Source organism: Schistocerca americana, chromosome 11 (assembly GCF_021461395.2).
Source record: "Schistocerca americana isolate TAMUIC-IGC-003095 chromosome 11, iqSchAmer2.1, whole genome shotgun sequence".
NCBI classification, from domain to species: Eukaryota; Metazoa; Arthropoda; class Insecta; order Orthoptera; family Acrididae; genus Schistocerca; species Schistocerca americana.
Window position 1 is genome coordinate 139175744 of NC_060129.1, and position 23925 is coordinate 139199668.

At 45.9% G+C, this 23925-nt stretch overlaps 1 protein-coding gene and 1 non-coding gene across 2 annotated transcripts in view; one reads left to right on the forward strand and one right to left on the reverse strand.

Annotated features, from left to right (window-relative positions):
* LOC124553392 (proteoglycan 4-like) overlaps positions 1–23925 on the reverse strand; it is a 256733-nt gene that overhangs the window by 153203 nt on the left and 79605 nt on the right. The gene's annotated exons all lie outside the window — the stretch shown is intronic.
* Positions 15071–15154, forward strand: Trnas-gga. The gene is given in 2 exon segments: positions 15071–15110; positions 15120–15154. It is a non-coding gene; the product is annotated as a tRNA-Ser (tRNA).

A 23925-nucleotide genomic window follows, 5' to 3' on the forward strand; every position in this document is an offset into this window, starting at 1 on the left:
TGTGTCAATTTAGTGATGTTCAGATTAAGTAAAGAGAGAAATGTCTGTGTACGTTCAGTTTTGCTCAGCTGTTTGACAATCAAATAAGGTAAGAGGTTTACTAGCACAGTCATTCATAATTGTTCTAAGGGGACGTTTCATCTTATTCTTGTAAGTCATTCATTGAAGTTACATAGTTGTTATGACTCGCATTTGGGAGGATGATTCAAACCCGGGTCGTCATGCACATTTAGGTTTATTTTATTTTTTTACGAACAGCTAAAATGAGAACGTTTCATCTGGCATTGGCAACTAAAATGAGAACTGTACAACCAGTATTGGCCGAAATGGACCGATTAAGTATGACGTGAATGAAAATATTAGGTCACTTTATAGATCATTCTGTCGTCACAGCCTTTATTCGGCATTCTCATTTGTTGCCCCTTAAATCAGTCCAGGCAAATGCCGGCAAGGTTGCTTTCAAAGAGCACCGCCGATTTCCTTCCCTATCCTTGACGCGATCCGAGCTTCCGATCCGTCTGTAATGACCTCGATGTCGACGGGACGTTAAGCCTAATCTTGCTTCATTCGTTGCCTTCGCAGTCAAACTATCACCTTCCAACCTAACCTACACCTCTGACTATTCTGCAGATCGGTCTGCCACCACAACCAAATCAGCCGATATCAGCCGAACGCCATTTATACAGCACTAACTTTAGCGACTCGTAATTTTTTTTATCCCTCAAATACGGGAACAGCAGGCCGCTGTGACCGAGCGCTTCTAGGGTCTACAGTCCGGAACCGCGCTGCTCCTACGGTCGCAGGTTCGAATCCTGCCTCGGGTATGGATGTGTGTGATGTCCTTACGTTAGTAAGACTTAAGTAGTTCTAAGTCTAGGGGACTGATAACCTCAGATGTTAAGTCCCACAGTGCTTACAGCCATTTGAAATACGGGAACTCCCTTATTACACGAGAAGGTCGGCAACCCTTCGCAGCTGCAGCCGTGCGTGGGCGTGTGGCCAGAGAGCTTTGCGTGAGGCAGACAGGAGAGTAGAGAAAGTAGTTACTGCCGGCCGCTCGCATCGCGTCGCTTGTTTTTTTATCCCCCGTCTAGCGGGAGTTTCCCTTTCCGTCCCGTCCCGGCCCGGCCGTCCTCTCGAAAGCGCTGAACTTGACCCACAGCCCCGGGCGGGGCAGCTGCGTTGGCAGCACTGCCCACACTTTTACCGCGCGCGTGCGTTGGCAGCCCTTACACCGGTTTCTCCCCTCCCGCTGCGCGGTATGCAGGCGCGCTGTCCTCCGTTGACCCGGAGACGACGAAACATAAGGTCCCTACCCGGATCACGATTCAGTGCGTGGCAGAGGGTGCTTGCTCACCTCTGCTGGATCTAAATCATAGTAAAGAGCGTGGCAGAGGGTGCTTTTTCCAGTATTGTATTAAATATTGTAGCTCATGTGATCAAAAATACCCGGACACCTATTAGTGGATAATACTACGCCTTTTATCACGATTCAGTGTATGGCAGAGGGTGCTTGCTCACCTCTGCTGGATCTAAATCACAGTAAAGAGCGTGGCAGAGGGTGCTTTATTCAGTATTGTACTAAGTATTGTAGCCGATGTGATCAAAAATATCCGGACACCTATTAGTGGATAATACTACGCCGCTTACCGACCCTACACATTTATGACGGCCTGAACTCTGCTGGGGAGGCTTTCAATGAGGTGATACAATCAATCATCTTTTTCCGAACTGTTCCTCTCCTCTTCGTATTTAGCGTTTTCTTTAGAAGACACGCACTAACCACAAAATACACTCGCATCCCGTTAGCACGACCGCCTCGGAACTCACTGTTGAGAGAACAGGTTTTTGCCGGTCGTTGTGACCGAGTGGTTCTAGGCGCTTCAGTCTGGAACCGCGCGACCGTTACAGTCGCAGGTTCGAATCCTGCCTCGGGTATGGATGTGTGTGATGTCCTTAGGTTAGATAGGTTTAACTAGTTCGACGTTCTGGGGGACTGATGAGCTCAGATGTTAAGTCCCATAGTGCTCAGAGCCATTTGAACCATCTGAGAACAGGTTTTTATAATGTTCCACTGCTTCACCCGATGACGGGAAAGTCATTCCACAAATTTTTACCTTTTATTATTGGCAACAAAAGAAACCACGATTTTCTTGGTCAGTTCTGTATGATGGAGAGTCGATGTGCTGACCTCTAAGACTTCCATATACTTATTTGTTAGTTCTGCTGTTCGCTATGGTGCGTTGTCGTCATGGAATTTTTCGCGATCTTCCACAAAAACATGTGGTAGACAGATATTTGCATATAATCGGTAGTAACGGCACGTCTTCGCTCTACTGCAGTAAAACAAAAAATTAAAAATATATAAAAAACGAGGAACCATCTTGTTACTAGTGCTGCGAAGTCTTCATAGGATAGGCTTAGGTCTATTCGAGAGAATTTTCGTGCCGATTGACTTGTCTTTTGACGATCATAGCAAACAATCGAAGATTGACCACCAGTCATGATATTCCAAACCAAATCTGAACTGTCGCCTTGGAATTTTTTCACAGTTATTCATTAATACAGTAGTTCTTGGACGTCGATCACGAAATCCGTCACTGAGAAAAAAACCGGTATCTTCTGAATTTACCGTACCAATGATAAATTGTACCTTTAGATGGGGTTTCTTCGTCCGTCACCATTTCTAAGTCCATTTTCATATCGTTAATGGCGATTTAAAACCGTTAAAACCCCATAGCCCACAAATGTTGTCTAGTCAGGTTCATTTCTCCGTTTACACAGAATTAGAGCAAATTGAAGAAATCATATGGAAATCAAGTCACGATTCATTAGAAAGTCGCTGTCAAACGTATGGGTAAACAGCTTTCGTTTGTGTTTAGAACCAGGGCATTCCAAAATTTTTACTGTTCCTAGTAAACTGCGAGAGAACTGAGATATTGAGATCTAAAAAAAGGACATGTAACTCGAAAATGCTTTTGAGATACATTGAAAAAACTGTACAGTCTTGAGCAGTATTATTCCCAAACCTTATAGTTACTGACGCATGCTCATCAGAAAGAATACTATCTTATATCAAAATCTGCAATCACAGTATAAAAGCAAATAATCGAAAACTGTAATATATAATGACCCTCTTTTTGATTCAAATAAGATTCATTTTATTGTAAATATCGTGTAACTAAAAGAATAATATATTTTCAAGCAAATATTCTTTTCAGCCATTTCAGCGTCTTCATACACCTTGCTATTATTTGTATAATCATTCATAATTAAATAATACAAATCAAAATAGACAATATAATGCAAGACAATATGCTTTTTAGTGCCTTGGCTTGTAACGTGGGATAGGTAATTCCACATTTTCTATTTATTAAACAACCCTGTTCGTTTTGACAGACACATAAGCTCAGGGATTTGTCACTCCTGATCACTGTTCCAACCTTGAATTCCAGATTCACTGTCTTCAGCGCCACCAGTCACTTTACTAATGGCACATTTCTTGCAAATATTATCGAAATACTCACGAAACTGCAAAGGGATAGCATGAGTCATGAGTGAAACATCCTGTAGCCTCTCTAGTTTCAGAGGAATGTTGTCCATGTATGCCCCCGAAACATTATGGAAGTGAGGGACTGTCGCAATCATAACAAAAATGGTTCAAATGGCTCTGACCACTATGGGACTTAACATCTAAGTTCATCAGTCCCCCAGAACTTAAACCTGACTGACTTAAGGACGTCATACACATCAATGCCCGAGGCAGGATTCGAACCTGCAACCGTAGCAGTCGCGCGGTTCCAGACTGAAATGCCTAGAACCGCTCGGCCACACCGGCCGGCTGCAGTCTTAACCAGAGGAAGTTCATATTTCACCATCCCGCTGCTACTGGGTGGAACAGAGACGCATCCTGATCGAACAGTGTATCCACGTACGTTGCTGCATTCTGCTGCAGTGCTGTCGTCACAGCCGAGGTTGTTTCACGCAGTGTAGGGACTTGTCTCTGTGACTGTGACCTCTTCCTGCAAGAAACGGGATTTCAACACTGGTTTAGACAAGGGAAAAAAAAATGACTCAGCAAGTCCCATTTTAGAACCAACACATGTAATCGTGTAAAAATGACAGCTCCAGTAATGGCTCTTATGCCACAAAAATTATGACAAGTTCCCTTTTTGACCTCAGGGCCTCAAATGCAAAGGGTATGGTTGAGGGAACTTTTCTACACATTCTCCGAATAGACTTTATAGTGGCAGGGGATACGTTACTTAGATGGACACAAAGCGTTTCTCTGGTAGTGGCATTCAAATCGTGATAAACTGCCTCGCAGCTGTACTACATATATTGAAGAGCCAAAGAAACTGGTACACCTGCCTAATATCGTGTAGGGCCATCGGGACCAGTAGTGCTGGAGGTAATATCCTGCAGGGCTGTCCACAAATCGGCAAGAGTAGGAGGAGGTGGAGATCTCTTCTGAACAGCACGTTGCAAGGCATCCCAGACACGCTCAATAATGTTCATGTCTGGGGAGTCTGGTGGTCAGCGGAAGTGTTTGAACTCAGAAGAGTGTTCCTGGAGCCACTCTGTAGCAACTCTGGACGTATGGGGTGTCGGATTGTCCTGCTGGAATTGCCCAAGTCCGTTGGAACGCACGATGGACGTGAATGGGTGCAGGTGATCAGACGGTATGTTAACGTACATGTCACCTGTCAAAGTCGTATCTAGACGTATCAGGGGTCCTAAATCATTCCAACTGCACACGCCCCATACCATTACAGAGCCTCCACCAGCTTGAACAGTTCCCCGCTGACATGCAGGGTCCAGGGATTCACGAGGCTGTCTCCACAACTGTACATTTCCACCCGCTCGATACAATTTGAAACGAGACTCGTCCGACGAGGCAACATGTTTCCATTCATGAACAGCCCAATTTCGGAGTTGATGGGCCCACGTGGGGCGTCATCAAGAGTACAAGAGTGGACCTTCGGCTCTGAAAGCCCATATCGATGATGTTTCGTTGAATGCTTTGTACGATGGCCCAGTATTCAAATCTGCAGCAATTTGCGGAAGGGTTGCACTTCTGTTACGTTGAACCATTCTGTTCAGTAGTCGTTCGTCCCATTCTTGCAGGATCTTTTTCCGGCCGCAGTGATGTCGGAGACTTTTGATGTTCTACCAGATTCCTGATATTCACGTCCACTCGTGAAATGAGACGCTGTGACCCATCGCACACGCGTCGACTATAACACAACGTTCAAACTCATTTAAATCTTGAATGAGATTTCCACTCTGCAGCGGAGTGTGCGCTGATATGAAACTTCCTGGCAGATTAAAACTGTGTGCCGGACCGAGTCTCGAACTCGGGACCTTTCGAGTCTCGGTCCGGCACACAGTTTTAATCTGCCAGGGAGTTTCATTTACGAGGTGCTTTCAAGTTCTAAAGCCTCCGATTTTTTTTCTGCGGACTGGAAAGAGATAGAAACATGCGCATTGTTTTAAAATGAGGCTGCGTTCATTGTCAATATGTCCCAGAGATGGCAGCACCATACGGCAGATGGAATTTTACCGCCAGCGGCGAGAATGAGAACTGTTTTAAATACTTAAAATGGCGACGTTTTCCTTACTTGAAGAGCGTGCAATCATTCGTTTTCTGAATTTGCGTGGTGTGAAACCAATTGAAATTCATCGACAGTTGAAGGAGACATGTGGTGATGGAATTATGGATGTGTCGAAAGTGCGTTCGTGGGTGCGACAGTTTAATGAAGGCAGAACATCGTGTGACAACAAACCGAAACAACCTCGGGCTCGCACAAGCCAGTCTGACGACACGATCGAGAAAGTGGAGAGAATTGTTTTGGGGGATCGCCGAATGGCTGTGGAACAGATCGCCTCCAGAGTTGGCATTTCTGTGGGTTCTGTGCACACAATCCTGCATGACGACCTGAAAATGCGAAAAGTGTCATCCAGGTGGGTGCCACGAATGCTGACGGACGACCACACGGCTGCCCGTGTGGCACGTTGGCAAGCAATGTTGACGCACAACGACAGCACAAATGGGACTTTCTTTTCGTCGGTTATGACAATGGATGAGACGTGGATGCCATTTTTCAATCCAGAAACAAAGCGCCAGTCAGCTCAATGGAAGCACACAGATTCACCGCCACCAAAAAAATTTCGGGTAACCACCAGTGCTGAAAAAATGATGGTGTCCGTGTTCTCGGACAGCGAGGGCGTAATCCTTACCCATTGCGTTCCAAAGGGCACTACGGTAACAGGTGCATCCTACGAAAATGTTTTGAAGAACAAATTCCTTCCTGCACTGCAACAAAAACGTTCGGGAAGGGCTGTGCGTGTGCTGTTTCACCGAGACAACGCAGCCGCACATCGAGCTAACGTTACGCAACAGTTTCTTCGTAACAACAACTTTGAAGTGATTCCTCATGCTCGCTACTCACCTGACCTGGCTCCTAGTGACTTTTGGCTTTTTCCAACAATGAAAGACACTCTCCGTGGCCGCACATTCACCAGCCGTGCTGCTATTGCCTCAGCGATTTTCCAGTGGTCAAAACAGACTCCTAAAGAAGCCTTCGCCGCTGCCATGGAATCATGGCGTCAGCGTTGTGAAAAACGTGTACGTCTGCAGGGCGATTACGTCGAGAAGTAACGCCAGTTTCATCGATTTCGGGTGAGTAGTTAATTAGAAAAAAAATCGGTGGCCTTAGAACTTGAATGCACCTCGTAAATCTTGATAACCTGTTATTGTAGCAGCAGTAACCGATCTAACAATTGCGCAAGATGCTTGTCTTATGTAGGTGTCGCCGACCGCTGCCCCGTATTCTGTCTGTTTATATGTCTCTGTTTTCTTTGGCGCTTCTGTGTAAATCCCGGTGAAGAGCGTGGCAGAGGGCGCTTTTTTCAGTAGGATATCGGACACTGGAAGTTGCTTGGGAGAAGGTACCTTTCATTTCGCCCTCCAAGTCGCTCTTAAGTGTGTGGCAGGGAGGGCTTCAGAGAGCTGTGTGACGGGCGGCCGGGCGACCTCCAGGAGGCGCGGGCGGCCGCTGACCCTGGCTGCCCGGCGCTCCGGCCAGTCCTGCCCCGGTCTCGCCATACCGGGAGGACCGGCTTCGAGACCCGCCTGTCCCCGGCGACGCTCGGCCGCCGCTACACTCCTCTGGACTTCGCGTCCGCTAATACGGCCATACATCAGCATCTGCACTTATACTCAGAAAGGCAGATTATTGTGTGTGATGGAGGGTATTTTGCGTGCGATTCTTTTCCCCCCTATCCTGTTCCAGTCGCGAACGGTTCGCGGGAACGACGATTCCTGGTAAGTCTCCACGTGGGCTCGAATATCTCTAATTTTATCTTCAGGGACTTTTCACAAGATATCTGCATGGGCTCAAATATCTCTAATTTTGTTGTTGCTGTGGTATTCAGTCCTGAGACTGGTTTGATGCAGCTCTCCATGCTACTCTATCCTGTGCAAGCTTCTTCATCTCCCAGTACCTACTGCAACCTACATCCTTCTGAATCTGCTTGGTGTATTCATCTCTTGGTCGCCCTCTATGATTTTTACCCTCCATGCTGCCCTCCAATACTAAATTGGTGATTCCTGGATGCCTCAACACATGTCCTACCAACCGATCCCTCCTTCTAGTCAAGTTGTGCCACAAACTCCTCTTCTCCCCAATCCTATTCAGTACCTCCTCATTAGTTATGTGATCTACCCATCTAATCTTCAGCATTCTTCTGTAGCACCACATTTCAAAAGCTTCTATTCTCTTCTTGTCCAAATTATTTATTGTCCATGTTTCACTTCCATACATGGCTACACTCCATACAAATACTTTCAGAAATGACTTCCTGACACTTAAATCTATACTCGATGTTAACAAATTTCTCTTCTTCAGAAACGCTTTCCTTGCCATTGCCAGTCTACATTTCATATCCTCTCTATTTCGACCATCATCAGTTATTTTGGTCCCCAAATAGCAAAATTCCTTTACTGCTTTGTCTCATTTTCTAATCTAATTGCCTCAGCATCACCCGACTTAATTCGACTACATTCCACTATCCTCGTTTTGCTTTTGTTGATGTTCATCTTATACCCTCCTTTCAAGACACTATCCATTCCATTCAACTGCTCTTCCAAGTCCCTTGCTGTCTCTGACAGAATTACAATGTCATCGGCGAACCTCAAAGTTTTTATTTCTTCTCCATGGATTTTAATACCTACTCCGAATTTTTCTTTTGTTTCCTTCACTGCTTGCTCAATATACAGATTGAATAACATCGGGGAGAGGCTGCAACCCTGTCTCACACCCTTCCCAACCACTGCTTCCTTTTCATGTCCCTCGACTCTTATAACTGCCATCTGGTTTCTGTACAAATTGTAAATAGCCTTTCGCTCCCTGTATTTTACCCCTGCCACCTTCAGAATTTGAAAGAGCGTATTCCAGTCAACAGTGTCAAAAACTTTCTCCAATTCTACAAATGCTAGAAACGTCGGTTTGCCTTTTATTAATCTAGCTTCTAAGATAAGTCGTAGGGTCAGTATTGCCTCACGTGTTCCAACATTTCTACGGAATCCAAACAATTTTATCTTCACAGAATTCTTGCGAGATATCCGCGTGGGTCCGAGTATTTCTAATTTTATCTTCACAGACTTTTCGCGAGATATCTGCATGGGCTCGAATATCTCTAATTTTATCTTCACGGACTTTTCGCGACATATCCACTGGGGCTCAAATATCTCTAATTTTATGTTCACAGAACTCTCGCGAGATACCCGCGTGAGTTCGAGTATTTCTAATTTTTCACGGACTTTTCGTGAGATATCAGCATGGGCTCGAATATCTCCAGTTTTATCTTCACGGACTTATCGCGAGATATCTGCATGGCTTCGAATATCTTTAATACTATCTTCACGGACTTTTCGCGAGATATCCGTATGGGTTCGAATATCTCAAATTTTATTCTCACGTACATTTCGCGGGATATCAACGTGGGTTCGAATATCTCTAAGTTTACTTTTATGGGCTTTTCGCGATACGTCCGTAGGAGGAAGCAGTATACTTAAGGCTTTCGGGACTTAAGCTGTAGACCGTAGAATGATACGGAACACTTCTCTTGCACCGTCTGCCATTGGAGTGGGTTGCGCATGTCCGTGAGCTTCCGCGCTTACTAAACGAACCTGGAATGAAATGCGCTGCTCTTCTTTGGATGCTCTCTGTTTCCTCTACCTGTCCTATCTGGTATGGTGACCAAAGTGACGAGCAAAATTCAAGCACTTGTAGTGTGAGATTCTCATGTTTTCTGCTGTTGTGGAAATAATTTTATGTTGTTTACTGTACTGGGGAAAAGATGATTGAGCGCATAGAATGAGTAGTGGTAAGATCCCTGACTCCGTGTTTAGTTTTATCTGCGGCTGACTTGCTAGTCAGTCAGTGTTTTGCAGCTCTGGGGCATTCTCATTTGAGGCACAGTAGCGGGCAGTTGAGTTTTTAAGAAAAAGAAATCTGTTTTTTGTGAATCTGGGAGAAACTATCTGATATACTATTAAGGAGATGAAAAGTCATTTCTAATATTTTCTCATTCAGTGTAGTGATGGAGAAGATTTTGAAGGAATTTTAAAGGTAACGGAGGCATGTTTGCCAAAACTATGAATTCTACGAAATTTTTGGCAGTCAGTTAACTGACAACTTTCATGATTAGTGTTAATTAGATCTCTCTGTTTTTCATTATGTCACAAATTACGCCATGGGTTATGATTTTAATAACTGTCATAATGAAAGAATTTTGTAATTGTTTAACTCTTCTCATTTTGAGTAATATTTTCCTCAATAATCAGAGTTTGATTTCTCAAGAGTGATTTTCTTTAGAGTAAGATCCACTTCCACGATCCATAGTAAGGTTGTGAAGATCCTGTCGTGTGTGCATTGCACCTTACGCTACACGAAGTCACAGATTGTTTCTGAGAAACAAAAGGAAAGAAATTAGTAGTGAGTAGTTTATTTCCTTTAATTGCTGCATCATTGATAAATTTCTGTACTATTTTAAAGCCTATACGTCCAAGTGGTGGTGGTGGTGGGGAGGCAGTACCGCTTCTTCCCCCTCCCCCACCCTCCTCCCCGTCCCCCGTCGCGGACGCTTATATATGGGCTGTGTTGTTATGCGGTTGGGTCCGAAAGATAAACTCGCGGTAGAAGCGTGCGACACGGGCGCCCCAGGCGGCCGTAGCCGGAATCACAGAGGGCGAGCCGCGTTCTTCGCGGGGCGTCGGCTCACACACACACACACACACACACACACACACACACACACAGACGTCTGAGGAATGCAGGTGTCGCAAGCAGCACAGCCGCCGCTGGGACATTTGGTCGGTTTCTCCCGCTACTGAGAAACTGTGGAACAAAAGCCGGAGAAGCAGAGACAAGTGGTGGTGGTGGTAATGGTGAAGGGGAAGAGTTGGGGGGGGGGGGAGGGGGAGCGAGAGCAAGTGACAGAGAAAACAACGCCGCGACGTCGGGGTAGGGGAGGGGCGGAAGAACGATCTCTGGACGGAGTAGCAGCGAGCGAAAGCGCCTTCCAAGGTCATCGCCTCTAAGCAGGGGCGCAGGAATACCACAGCAGCTGCGAGAACTTTCATACGTAACTTAAATACCAAACGACTAGCTGTATGTTCACTGCAGCAACACAGTCACGTAATGTCACTAATACAAAAATAAAAGTTTCTTTTGAAATGAACACAAACAGTCTCGAACGGAAAAAAAATTTTTGTTGCAGCCGATTTCGGTCAGTTTCTGATTATCTTCCGACTCTGATACCACGACGGTCAGAATCTGACAGCAACCGGTTACCACAGAATAAATGTTCTTTTGCGGTCGAGAGTGACTGTGTTCATTTTTAAAGTGCTCTTTGCCTGCCGCTATATTTTACTTTTTTCCAGGATAATTATTCAAACAATAAATGTGATTATAATTGTGATTTTTAATATTCGACACTTCAGATACTAGTATGACTGCGAAATGTATCGAAATTACAAATATAATTGTTTCTTTGAAAATGGAGTGAAACTTATGTAAAGTTAATGGGTAACACTGACGAACATGTAATTATGTAATGAGGTAATCGATCCTCACCACAGTACCGGCAATCAGTAAGTTCAGTTCGCCGGCCTCTGTGGCCGAGCGGATCTAGGCGCTTCAGTCCGGAACCGCGCTGCCGCTACGGTCGGAGGCTCGAATCCTGCCTCGGGGCATGGATGTGTGTGATGTCCTTAGGTTGGTTAGGTTTAAGTAGTTCTAAGTCTAGGGGACTGATGACCTCAGATGTTAAGTTCCACAATGCTTAGAGCCATTTTATAAGTTCAGTTCTGTGTCTTAATGCTGGTTGCGATATTAATCATGTTCCAAACCTCGTTATACTTACCGTTTTAACTTTCACAGTTGCTCAGTATACTGCAGGTAGGACTCGGCTATTACAAAAATTGTATTCGTGGGGATCCACAGCCTCCACATGCTTGATAGACGTAAACATGGCTCGTAGTAGGCTGCAATGCGATGTTTATTTAATCGCGCCTTTAGCTAATTTGCACTACGCCTCATTGACAGTCACATTTGTAACATCGGTATTTCGTGTCATTTTAAAATCACTCTTAATTACATCTGAGTGATTTGAAAATGACATGAAATATATACCTTACGAATGTGCTTGACAATGACTCTTAGTCGAAGGTAGCTAATGGCACGATTAAATAAACATGGCACTGCAGCCTACTACGTTTATGGACCATCTCACTTTGTCAATCGTAAATTACAGTGCCTTCATGTAATGAAAGTAATGTAAGTACATTATCTGATCAAAAGTATCCGGACACCTCCAAAAACAGACTTTTTCCGTATTCGGTGCATTGTGCTGCCACCTACTGCCAGGTACTCCATATCAACGATCTTAGCAGTCATTAGACATCGTGACAAAGTAGAATGGGGCGCTCTGCGGAACTCACGGACTTCGAACGTGGTCAGGTGATTGGGTGTCACTTGTGTCATACGTCTGTACGCGAGATTTCCACACTCCTAAACACCCCTAGCTCCACTGTTTCCGATGTGATATTGAAGTGGAAACGTGAAGGGACACGTACAGCACAAAAGTGTACAGGCCGACCTCGTCTGTTGACCGACAGAGATCGCCGACATTTGAAGAGGGTCGTAATGTGTAATAGGCAGACATCTCTCCAGACCATCACTCAGGAATTCCAAACTGCATCAGGATCCACTGCAAGTACTGTGACAGTAAGGCGGGAGGTGAGAACTCTTGGATTTCACGGTCGAGCGGCTGCTCATAAGCCACACATCACGCCGGTAAATGCCAAACGACGCCTCGCTCGGTGTAAGGAGCGTAAACATGGGACGATTGAACAGTGGGAAAATGTTGTGTGGAGCGACGAATCACGGTACACAATGTGGTGATCCGATGGTAGGGTGTGGGTATGGCGAATGCCCGGTGAACGTCATCTGCCAGCGTGTGTAGTGTCAACAGTAAAATTCGGTGTGGTTGTGTTTTTCACGGAGGGAGCTTGCACCCTTTGTTGTTTTCCGTGGCAGTATCACAGCACAGGCCTACATTGATGTTTTAAGCGCCTTTTGCATGCCACTGTTGAAGAGCATTTCGTGGATGGTTGTTACATCTTTCAACACGATAGAGCACCTGTTCATAGTGTACGGCCTATGGCGGAGTGCTTACACAACAATAACATCCCTGTAATGGACTGGCCTGCACAGAGTCTTGACCTGAATCCCATAGAACACCTTTGGGATGTTTTGGAACGCCGACATCGTGCCAGGCCCCACCGACCGACATCGATACCTCTCCCCAGTGCAGCACTCCGTGAAGAGTGGGCTGCCATTCCAACCAGCACCTGACTGAACGTATGCCTGCGAGAGTGGAAGCTGTAGTCAAGGCTAAGGGTGGGGCAATTCCAGAATTACCGATGGAGGGCGCCACGAACTTGTAAGTCATTTTCAGCCAGGTGTCCGGATACTTTTGATCACATAGTGTAGCTTGTATACTCGATACTGTTGTCGCTGTATGTGTGCATATCGATATACCATTACTTTTACCACCTCAGTGTAGCGAATTAACGAGCTTTCATTCAGCTATATGTTCATCAGTTTCGTCCATTTCAGCATCTGGATTTTAGTGATTGAAGGTTCTGTGGACTATGTATAAGCTGTTGTTGCCCTCAGTTTAAAATTATCTGCTTATTCGGGTATCGTGTACTTCAATACGTGATAAAGACCAGTGGTCAGTTCCCTTGCACGCTCCATCCATGGTAACATGTTGCGACCTCCATTTTAAGAAATACGAGGGCTATCCACAAAGTACATTACGTTTTGGAATTAAAAATAAACAAAGTATTCGAAATTTTTTTTATTATATACAGATGAAAGCCACACTTAAATACTACTTTTCTACATAGTTGCCATTTAAATTAAGGCACTTATCGTAGCGATGGACGAGCTTGGAAATTCCTTCGTCGTAAAATTCGGCCGCCCGCGCCTTCAACCACGTAATGACTGTCTTTTGGGACAGAAAAGGTGTGATTTTTGTGGATTTCCTGGAAAGAGGCACTACAATAAACTCTCAAAGGTATTGCCAAACTCTGCACAACCTCAGAAGAGCAATACAAAACAAGCACAGGGGAAAGTTGGGCTCAAAGTTCTTGCCGATTGACGACAACGCTCGGGCCCACACGGCAAATGCCACTCGTGAAGTTCTCGAATCTTTTAAGTGGGAGTTGTTTCCTCATCCGCCGTACAGTCCTGACCTGGCACCGAGCGACTCCCACTTATTCCCAGCAATGAAGAAGTGGTTGGCTGTGCAGCGTTTTGATGACGACGCACAGCTTCGAGAAGAGGTAGCCACGTGGTTGAAGGCGCAGGCGGCCGAATTTTACGACGAAGGAATTTCCGAGCTCTTCCATCGCTACGACAAGTGCCTTAATTTAAAGGGCAACTATGTAGAAAAGTAGTATTTAAGCGTGGCTTTCATCTGTACATCACTAAAAAAATTTCCAATACTTTATTTATTTTTAATTCCAAATCGTACTTTGTGGATAGCCCTAGTACTAAATACAATGAGAAATGCCTCTTGGTACTCCCACGGGAACTCACCTTCGTTAGGAAGGGTTAGCGTGATACCGAGTAAAATAGTGTTGAGAAGTCGAAAAATACTTGGTCCACACAACTGCCTCGGTCCACGGCCTTCACGGGAGAAAAGTGCGAGTGGGTTTGTTGTCGTTGGAATGGCTGCTGGTTCAGCTCGCAGGCTACTTGCGCCGTAGCGGTGTTGCGGCGCGAGTCAAGGCCGCCCGCACACGGCAGGGTGATGTGGGGGAGGAGGCGTTGTCTGCAGGCGGAAGGAAAAGCGCGGGACTACGGGCACGGATGGCGAGCTGATGACGACGAACGCCGAAAATAGAAAGGAGAGGCCGGCCGATCGCAGAGGAGGCTGTCGCCTGGCTGGAGACGACACGCAAGCGCGGGGGAGGGGAGGGGAGGGGAAGGTCAGCGGGTCAAGTGACAGGGAAAGTGGCCGGCTGGCTGGAGGTGCGTGGCGGAGTGGGTCTGGCGCCTCTCTCTCTGACGCGGCGGCTGCGATGCGGGAGATCTGTACGGCGTTCCGGCCGGACTGGCCGAGCGGTTCTAGGCGCTACAGTCTGCAACCGCGCGACAGCTACGGTCGCGGCTTCGACACTCCTATAGTGCTCAGAGCCATTTTGTTCCTGACGTTTCGTCCAGGACCGAGCTGGATACCCTCAGAGACGCTCTACCGCTGAGTCTTGCCGAGTGACCGATCGGACGTCCGAGAGCCACGGATATACTGTCTGGAAAGGTGAGCGTGGTCGAAGTAACACCTTATTTCGAAATAACACTTTCTTTGAGTTGTCAAAGCTGTACGCCTGGTTGCTTAGGAAGGAGTTGAAATTTGTGATCTCTGAAGATGGGTGTAATCCCGACAGCCTGGAATTTAAACACTAACACTCACTTTGGTAAGAGAGGCAGTGCCGGCCCGGGTGGCCGAGTGGTTCTAGGCGCTGCAGTCTGGAACCGCGCGGCCGCTACGGTCGCAGGTTCGAATCCTGCCTCGGGCATGGGTGTGTGCGATGTCCTTAGGTTAGTTAGGTTTATGTAGTTCTAGGTTCTAAGGGACTGATGACCTCAGAAATTAAGTCCCATAGTGCTCAGAGCCATTTGAACCATTTTTTGTACGGCGTTCTTGTCTTAGGGTCGTCCGTATGGAAGTGAATAATGGCGGTGTTTCTTTTGTCAGACGCTTTACTTTTCACTACGGGACTGTCAGAACAATTGTGTGATTGGACGGAAGAGTTCCTAGATAACAGAAGGCAGCATGTCTTTCTCAACGGAGAGAAGTCTCCTGAAGTAAGAGTGATTTCAGGTCTGCCACAGGGGAGCGTCGTAGGACCATTGCTGTTCACAATATACATAAATGACCTTGTGGATAAAATCAGAAGTTCACGGAGGCTTTTCGAAGATGCTGTAGTATATCGGGAGGTTGTAACAATGGAAAATTGTACTGAAATGCAGGAGGATCTGCAACGAATTGACGCATGACGCAGGGAATGGCAATTGAATATCAGTGTAGACAAGTGTAACGTGCTGCGAATACATGGAAACAAAGATTCTTTATCATTTAGCTACAATATAGCAGGTCAACAACTGGAAGAAGCTAATTCTACAAATTATCTGGGAGTACGCATTAGGAGTGATATAAAATGGAATGACCATGTAAAATTAATCGTCGGTAAAGCAGATGCCAGACTGAGATTCATTGGAAGAAATGCAGTCCGAAAACAAAGGAAGTAGGTTACAGTACAGTTGTTCACCCACTGCTTGAATACTGCTCACCGGTGTGGGATCCATATCAGAAAGTGTTGATAGAAGAGATAGAGAAGATCCAACGGAGAGCAGCGCGCTTCATTACAGGATCATTTAGTGATCGCCAAAGCGTTACGGAGATGATAGATGAACTCCAGTGGAAGACTCTGCAAGTGAGACGTTCAGTAGCTCGGTACTGGATTTTTTTGAAGTTTCGAGAACATACCTTCACCGAGGAGTCAAGCAGTATATTGTTCCCTCCTACGTATATCTCGCAAAGAGACCATGAGGATAAAAACAGATTAGAGCCCCCACAATCTTTGTTTTCACGAACAATACGAGACTGGAATAGAAGGGAGAACCGATAGAGGTACTCAAGGTACCCTCCGCCACACACCGTCAGGTGGCTTGCGTAGTATGGAATATGGATGTAGATGTAGATACGGGACCATGGATTTTTTTTTTAGGATTCAACTATCGGTCGACCAAAGCAGCTCAAAGCAAGTCTCATGAAAGCTTGAGAAAATCGACTTTGGAACGTTCCAAGCGTCTTCAGTACGCAATTGTAAGGTTAATGTTTCAAGAAGCAGAGTCGCTCTGTGGTAGTATGCTCGCCTGCCATGTGGAGGGCTTGCGTTCGATTTTTAATGAAAATTTTTTAACAAAGCAATATGCGCTACGACCATTTCGTGAAGCATGATGTTCTCTCGAGCTTCCATCTGCGACAAGTGGTTCAAAATGCACGAGCTTTCTGCTGAGTATTCCTCATCCATAATCAAGTGCTGACGGTCACTTCTCTTATACACTTTGCCGCGCGGAATTAGCCGAGCGGTCTCAGGCGCTGCAGTCATGGACTGTGCGGCTGGTCCCGGCGGAGGTTCGAGTCCTCCCTCGGGCATGGGTGTGTGTGTTTGTCCTTAGGATAATTTAGGTTAAGTAGTGTGTACGCTTAGGGGCTGACGGCTATAGCAGTTAAGTCCTCCCTCGGGCATGGGTGTGTGTGTTTGTCCTGAGGATAATTTAGGTTAAGTAGTGTGTACGCTTAGGGGCTGACGACCATAGCAGTTAAGTCCCATAAGGTTTCACTCACATTTGAACTTTTTTTCTTATACACTTCCCTAGCAGGTCAAATGCGTGTGCCAGACCGAGACTCGAACTCGGGGCTTTTGCCTTTCGTGGATAACTGCTCTACCAAACTGAGCTACCCAAGCAGGACTCACGTCCCTTCGTCACAGCTTTAATTGCGCCAGTACTCCTTCTCCTATCTTCCAAACTTAGACCTTGCAGACAATATGAACAGAAACGTAAGACTGTCCGCGGCTCGTGGTCTTGCGGTAGAGTTCTCGCTTTCCGCGCATGGGGTCGTGGGTTCGATTCCCGGCGGGGCCGGGGATTTTCTCTGACTCGAGATGACTGGGTGTTGTGTGTCTTTCATCATCGTTTCATCTTCATTCACTCGCAAGTCGCCGTAGTGGCGTTAAAGAACTTGTTGAGCGGCGGCCGAACCGCTCCGCGAGGGGTCTCCCGGCCACCAATGCCATACGCTCACTATTATTTAACGTCAGACTTTTTGCAGATGATGCACGTAACTACAAGGAAGTATGTCTGACAAAAACTGCACAAATATTCAGCCACGTGAAAAGATTACTTCCAGAGTGCTACCACTAAGTAAGATTGTTGACTTACTGCCGGCCGGGGTGGCCGACCGGTTCTAGGCGCTACGGTCTGGAACCGCGCGACCGCTACGGTCGCAGGTTCGAATCCTGCCTCGGGCATGGATGTGTGTAATGTCCTTATGTTTGTTAGGTTTAAGTAGTTCTAAGTTCTAGGGGATTGATGACCTCAGAAGTTAAGTCGCATAGTGCTCAGAGCCATTTGAACCATTTTTTTTTTTTGTTGACTTACTTAAATTGTTTAATGAAGCAATGTGTTTCAAATTGAGAAGCTCATCTCTGGCCTACAGTCGCAATACAAAAACGTTTAACTAAAGTACACATAGGTATTACAGTTGTTCTCTTTAGTCCTGGAGTATGCTGGAGCCATCCTGGAGAGAAGGAAGCACTATCTACTCCGTACGTAAGACCGAACACGCCACAAAAAGACAAACATTTAACACCAACAAAGTGAGTGATTTTTTAAAACAAATTTATGCGACAAGCAGACCAACATACTAAGTCTCTTTCTCCACAAGATAACGACAGCGCGTGTCGAGACTTTAGAGAACAACTTTAATACGCTCGTGTACTTCTGTTAAATGTTTTTGCATTGCGATTGTAGCCCAGGGATGAGCTTTAAGTAAGTCAGCAAATTTTTTGACTAGTAGCGAGCGGTATCAAAAAATCCTTTTTCATACATTTTCAAAGAGACACGGTCGATTAACAGTCAGTATGGCATTAAATTAGGCTATTGATAAAAATTTTAAGTAGCGCAGGCTTGCCAGCTAGCTTTAAATTTTCATAAATGTAATGGTACACTTAACAAAAACGAAGAATAGTAGCGTTCTACGAGCACAGTATCAATGATTCGCAGTTGGGAACAGTCAGCACATACAAATACCTAGGTGTAACAATTTGCGTGTCTATATTCAGGGTGTCCCATCTTACTCCGACACCTCGTATGTTTCTGAAAAGAAACAAAATGTGAAAAATGTAACTGGCCAGTGATGCGTCTAGTTTGTCAGGGGCTCACACAATGGACAGGAACGCACAATACCTACAAGTAAACAAACATCACTTTCCAGAATGAGATCTTCACTCTGCAGCGGAGTATGCGCTGATATGAAACTCCCTGGCAGATTAAAACTGTGTGCCAGGCCGAGACTCGAACTCGGGACCTTTGCCTTTCGCGAGCAAGTGCTCTACCAACTGAGCTACCCAAGCACGACTCACGCCCCGTCCTCACAGCTTTACTTCTGCCAGTACCTCGTCTCCTACATTCCAAACTTTACAGAAGCTCTCCTGCGAACCATGCAGAACTAGCACTCCTGAAAGAAAGGATATTGCGGAGACATGGCTTAGCCACAGCCTGGGGGATGGTCCCGATTCGAGTCTCGGCCTGGCACACAGTTTTAATCTGCCAGGAAGTTTCAAACATCACTTTCAGTACGACGTTACGTTTCTTAAGTGGCACATGTTTGCTTTTGTGACGGCAGACGGTTCTAAACCACGTACCTTCTGAAATGCGAAGCAGTTACCGCTGCAACGCGCAGAACTCCAAGCGTTGCCTGCAGCACGCTTCAGGGCGGTGCAGGCAACCCGCATTACGACATAAACTGCGGAACCGTCGCCATTGTTTAAAGTCTGCGTACTATAGACGATATCTTGTTGAGAGCAGTGAGACAAAGTCTGCCACCACTAATTATAGGTTTCATTTCGGTAGAAAAAACAAACATGTGCAATTTAAAAGAAACAATGTAACTTTATCTTGAAAGTGATTGTTTATTTATTGGAATTGTGCATTCTTGCCCGTTGAATGAACCCTTGAAATAACTGCATCCCTGGCTAATTGCATTTTTCACGTTTTGTTGCCTTTCGAAAATAGGTGGCAAAGTTCTCATACCCTGTATATTCTTCACCCTTGTTGGGCAACACCGGCAGCACCCCCCCCCCCCCCCCCCCCCGACAATACGGCGCCAACTACCTGCCACACCAGCAATATTGACCGGCCATATAGCAATATTGCTAGCTATTGCTCTCGTAATGTAGTAACATTGATGGCAATGCACGGCCACATATTGACCATCCTTGTAGGACAACACCCGCAGCCCCTCGACGATACATCACCAACTACCTGCGACACTAACAATATTGACCGGCCATATAGCAATACTGCCCGCTATTTCTTTCGAAATGTAGCAACATTCATGGCAGTGCCATTACGGTTCAAATGGCTCCGAGCACTATGAGACTTAACATCTGTGGTCATCAGTGCCCTAGAACTTAGAACTACTTAAACCTAACTAACCTAAGGATATCACACACATCCATGTCAGAGGCAGGATTCGAACCTGCGACCGTAGCGGTCACGCGGTTCCAAACTGAAGCGCCTAGAACCGCACGGCCACACCAGCCGGCCGCAGTGCTATTACGGCCACATATTGTCCATCCCTGTTGCAGAACACAGGCAGCCACAGGGCGATATGTACCCAAGTGCCTGCAGTACCATCAATATTACCTTATCATAAACCAATATTTGCACGCTACTGCTCACGTATTGCAGCAACATTGACGACTCAGCTATTATGGCCACATATTCTCCACCCTCGGCGACCTGTCGCCAAATACCTCCAACACCAGCAATAATGTCCAGATATATAGCAACATTGCCCTCTGTCGTGCTCGTATTGCAGCAATGTTGACGACTGTGCTATTACGGCCACATATTGTCCATCCTTACGGACAACACCGGCAGCTCCTCAGCGATACATCGCCAACTACCTGCGTCACTAACAATATTGACCGGCCATATGGCAATATTGCCCTCTATTGTACTGGTAATGTAGCAACATTGATCTCAATGCTATTACGGCCACAGATTGCTGTATGGTGTGGCAGATGGCAGTTGACGCTAAATAACGAAAAGTGTGAGGTGATCCACACGAGTTCCAAAAGACATCCGTTGGAATTCGATTACTAGATAAATAGTACAATTATCAAGGCTGTCAATTCAACTAAGTACCTGGGTGTTAAAATTACGAACAACTTCAGTTGGAAAGACCACATAGATAATATTGCGGGGAAGGCGAGCCAAAGGTTGCGTTTCATTGGCAGGACACTTAGAAGATGCAACAAGTCCACTAAAGAGACAGCTTACACTACACTCGTTCGTCCTCTGTTAGAATATTGCTGCGCGGTGTGGGATCCTTACCAGGTGGGATTGACGGAGGACATCGAAAGGGTGCAAAAAAGGGCAGCTCGTTTTGTATTATCACGTAATAGGGGAGAGAGTGTGGCAGATATGATACGCGAATTGGGATGGAACTCACTAAAGCAAAGACGTTTTTCGTCGCGGCGAGATCTATTTACGGAACTTCAGTCGCCAACTTTCTCTTCCGAATGAGAAAATATTTTGTTGAGGCCAACCCACATAGATAGGAATGATCATCAAAATAAAATAAGAGAAATCAGAGCTCGAACAGAAAGGTTTAGGTGTTCGTTTTTCTCGCGCGCTGTTCGGGAGTGGAATGGTAGAGAGATAGTATGATTGTGGTTCGATGAACCCTCTGCCAAGCACTTAAATGTGACTTGCAGAGTAATCATGTAGATGTAGACGGCAACATACTGTCCACACTTGTTGGACAACACAGGTAGCCCCTCGGCAATACGTCGACAACGATCTGCAACCTCAGCAATATTGCCCGGTCATATAAAATATTGCCGTCTGTTGCTCATGTATCGCAGTAACATTGACGGCAGCGCTATACGACTACATGGCTACATATCGGCGTGATATATGGACCGTGGAATCACACAGTAAGCTCCAAAGCCGTGTGCTCCCCGCCATTTAACCGTACGCTGGCAGGAGAAGTCGGCCTTGGCGGCAACATGTGTTCGGCGCGCACGTGCCAGAGCGCTACGCACCTCGCCGCTGCACGCACAGTCCAGTCCCCCCTCACCAGCCACGGACGCAGGAGGCGGTATACCGAGCAATACAGCAGGGAGCCCACCACACAGATGGCGAAGATCCTTCAGTCACCGCCGTAGTTTGACCTGCCGGAGCGCGAGACGAACACTTCTCCGGAGTCGCCTGCCAACCACACTCAGCGGGGCCTGAAGGACGCGAATCGTTCCCCGTCCAGCACAGACCACACACGTACGAGGCTGCCGTATATTCTCAACTTCCCGACTTATGTCTACAATACACACTACAAGTTAGCTTCTCCGCAGAAACTTTTAACGTCTTTGGCAAAACCACAGTGTCAACAGATCTGCTAGACTGTTACCTTCTTATACAAGTGTTTCTCAAAAAACAGTATTAGCGTTTAAATTAGGACAGATATTAACGACTTTTTTTAATACATTAAATGTTGTTATATCGGTGCTTAATTATGGAAACTTATTTTTTTCTGTTTCGGTTGTTAACAGTACATGTAATTTAACTAGAGAATGAAGCTTGGTACTAACGTGACAAAATTACGTTTTAAAGATACAGGGTGTTTCAAAAATGACCGGTATATTTGAAACGGCAATAAAAACTAAACGAGCAGCGATAGAAATACACCGTTTGTTGCAATATGCTTGGGACAACAGTACATTTTCAGGCGGACAAACTTTCGAAATTACAGTAGTTACAATTTTCAACAACAGATGGCGCTGCGGTCTGAGAAACTCTATAGTACGATATTTTCCACATATCCACCATGCGTAGCAATAATATGGCGTAGTCTCTGAATGAAATTACCCGAAACCTTTGACAACGTGTCTGGCGGAATGGCTTCACATGCAGATGAGATGTACTGCTTCAGCTGTTCAATTGTTTCTGGATTCTGGCGGTACACCTGGTCTTTCAAGTGTCCCCACAGAAAGAAGTCACAGGGGTTCATGTCTGGCGAATAGGGAGGCCAATCCACGCCGCCTCCTGTATGTTTCGGATAGCCCAAAGCAATCACACGATCATCGAAATATTCATTCAGGAAATTAAAGACGTCGGCCGTGCGATGTGGCCGGGCACCATCTTGCATAAACCACGAGGTGTTCGCAGTGTCGTCTAAGGCAGTTTGTACCGCCACAAATTCACGAAGAATGTCCAGATAGCGTGATGCAGTAATCGTTTCGGATCTGAAAAATGGGCCAATGGTTCCTTTGGAAGAAATGGCGGCCCAGACCAGTACTTTTTGAGGATGCAGGGACGATGGGACTGCAACATGGGGCTTTTCGGTTCCCCATATGCGCCAGTTCTGTTTATTGACGAAGCCGTCCAGGTAAAAATAAGCTTCGTCAGTAAACCAAATGCTGCCCACATGCATATCGCCGTCATCAATTCTGTGCACTATATCGTTAGCGAATGTCTCTCGTGCAGCAATGGTAGCGGCGCTGAGGGGTTGCCGCGTTTGAATTTTGTATGGATAGAGGTGTAAACTCTGGCGCATGAGACGATACGTGGACGTTGGCGTCATTTGGACCGCAGCTGCAACACGGCGAACGGATACCCGAGGCCGCTGTCGGATCACCTGCTGCACTAGCTGCGCGTTGCCCTCTGTGGTTGCCGTACGCGGTCGCCCTACCTTTGCAGCACGTTCATCCGTCACGTTCCCAGTCCGTTGAAATTTTTCAAACAGGTCCTTTATTGTATCGCTTTTCGGTCCTTTGGTTACATTAAACCTCCGTTGGAAACTTCGTCTTGTTGCAACAGCACTGTGTTCTAGGCGGTGGAATTCCAACACCAGAAAAATCCTCTGTTCTAAGGAATAAACCATGTTGTCTACAGCACACTTGTACGTTGTGAACAGCACACGCTTACAGCAGAAAGACGACGTACAGAATGGCGCACCCACAGACTGCGTTGTCTTCTATATCTTTCACATCACTTGCAGCGCCATCTGTTGTTGAAAATTGTAACCACTGTAATTTCGAAAGTTTGTCCGCCTGAAAATGTACTGTTGTCCCAAGCATATTGCAACAAACGGTGTATTTCTATCGCTGCTCGTTTAGTTTTTATTGCCGTTTCAAATATACTGGTCATTTTTGAAACACCCTGTGGATTTATTAAAGCGGTGACTTTTCCAGTGCTGTTCAATAAATTTAACTCCGTAAAAACATAAGTGGAATTTTCGCACTAACACCAAACCGAGTCAGTTGTGTTTTCAAAATTTTATTAATGACGCAATTTAATTCCCATTTATTTAAATAAATGCTCACTCCAGCAAGTTTGACGAACTGTGGAAGGTTTTCCGGATTCTCTGTTAGCTGAGATTTCTAGTGACATATAAATTTCGTAAAGGTTAAGTAATTTTTATAATACGAAATTTCGTAAATTGTGTGTTTCATGAACTGCAGTGTAGGTTCCATGCTGTGGTAACTGCGGAAGT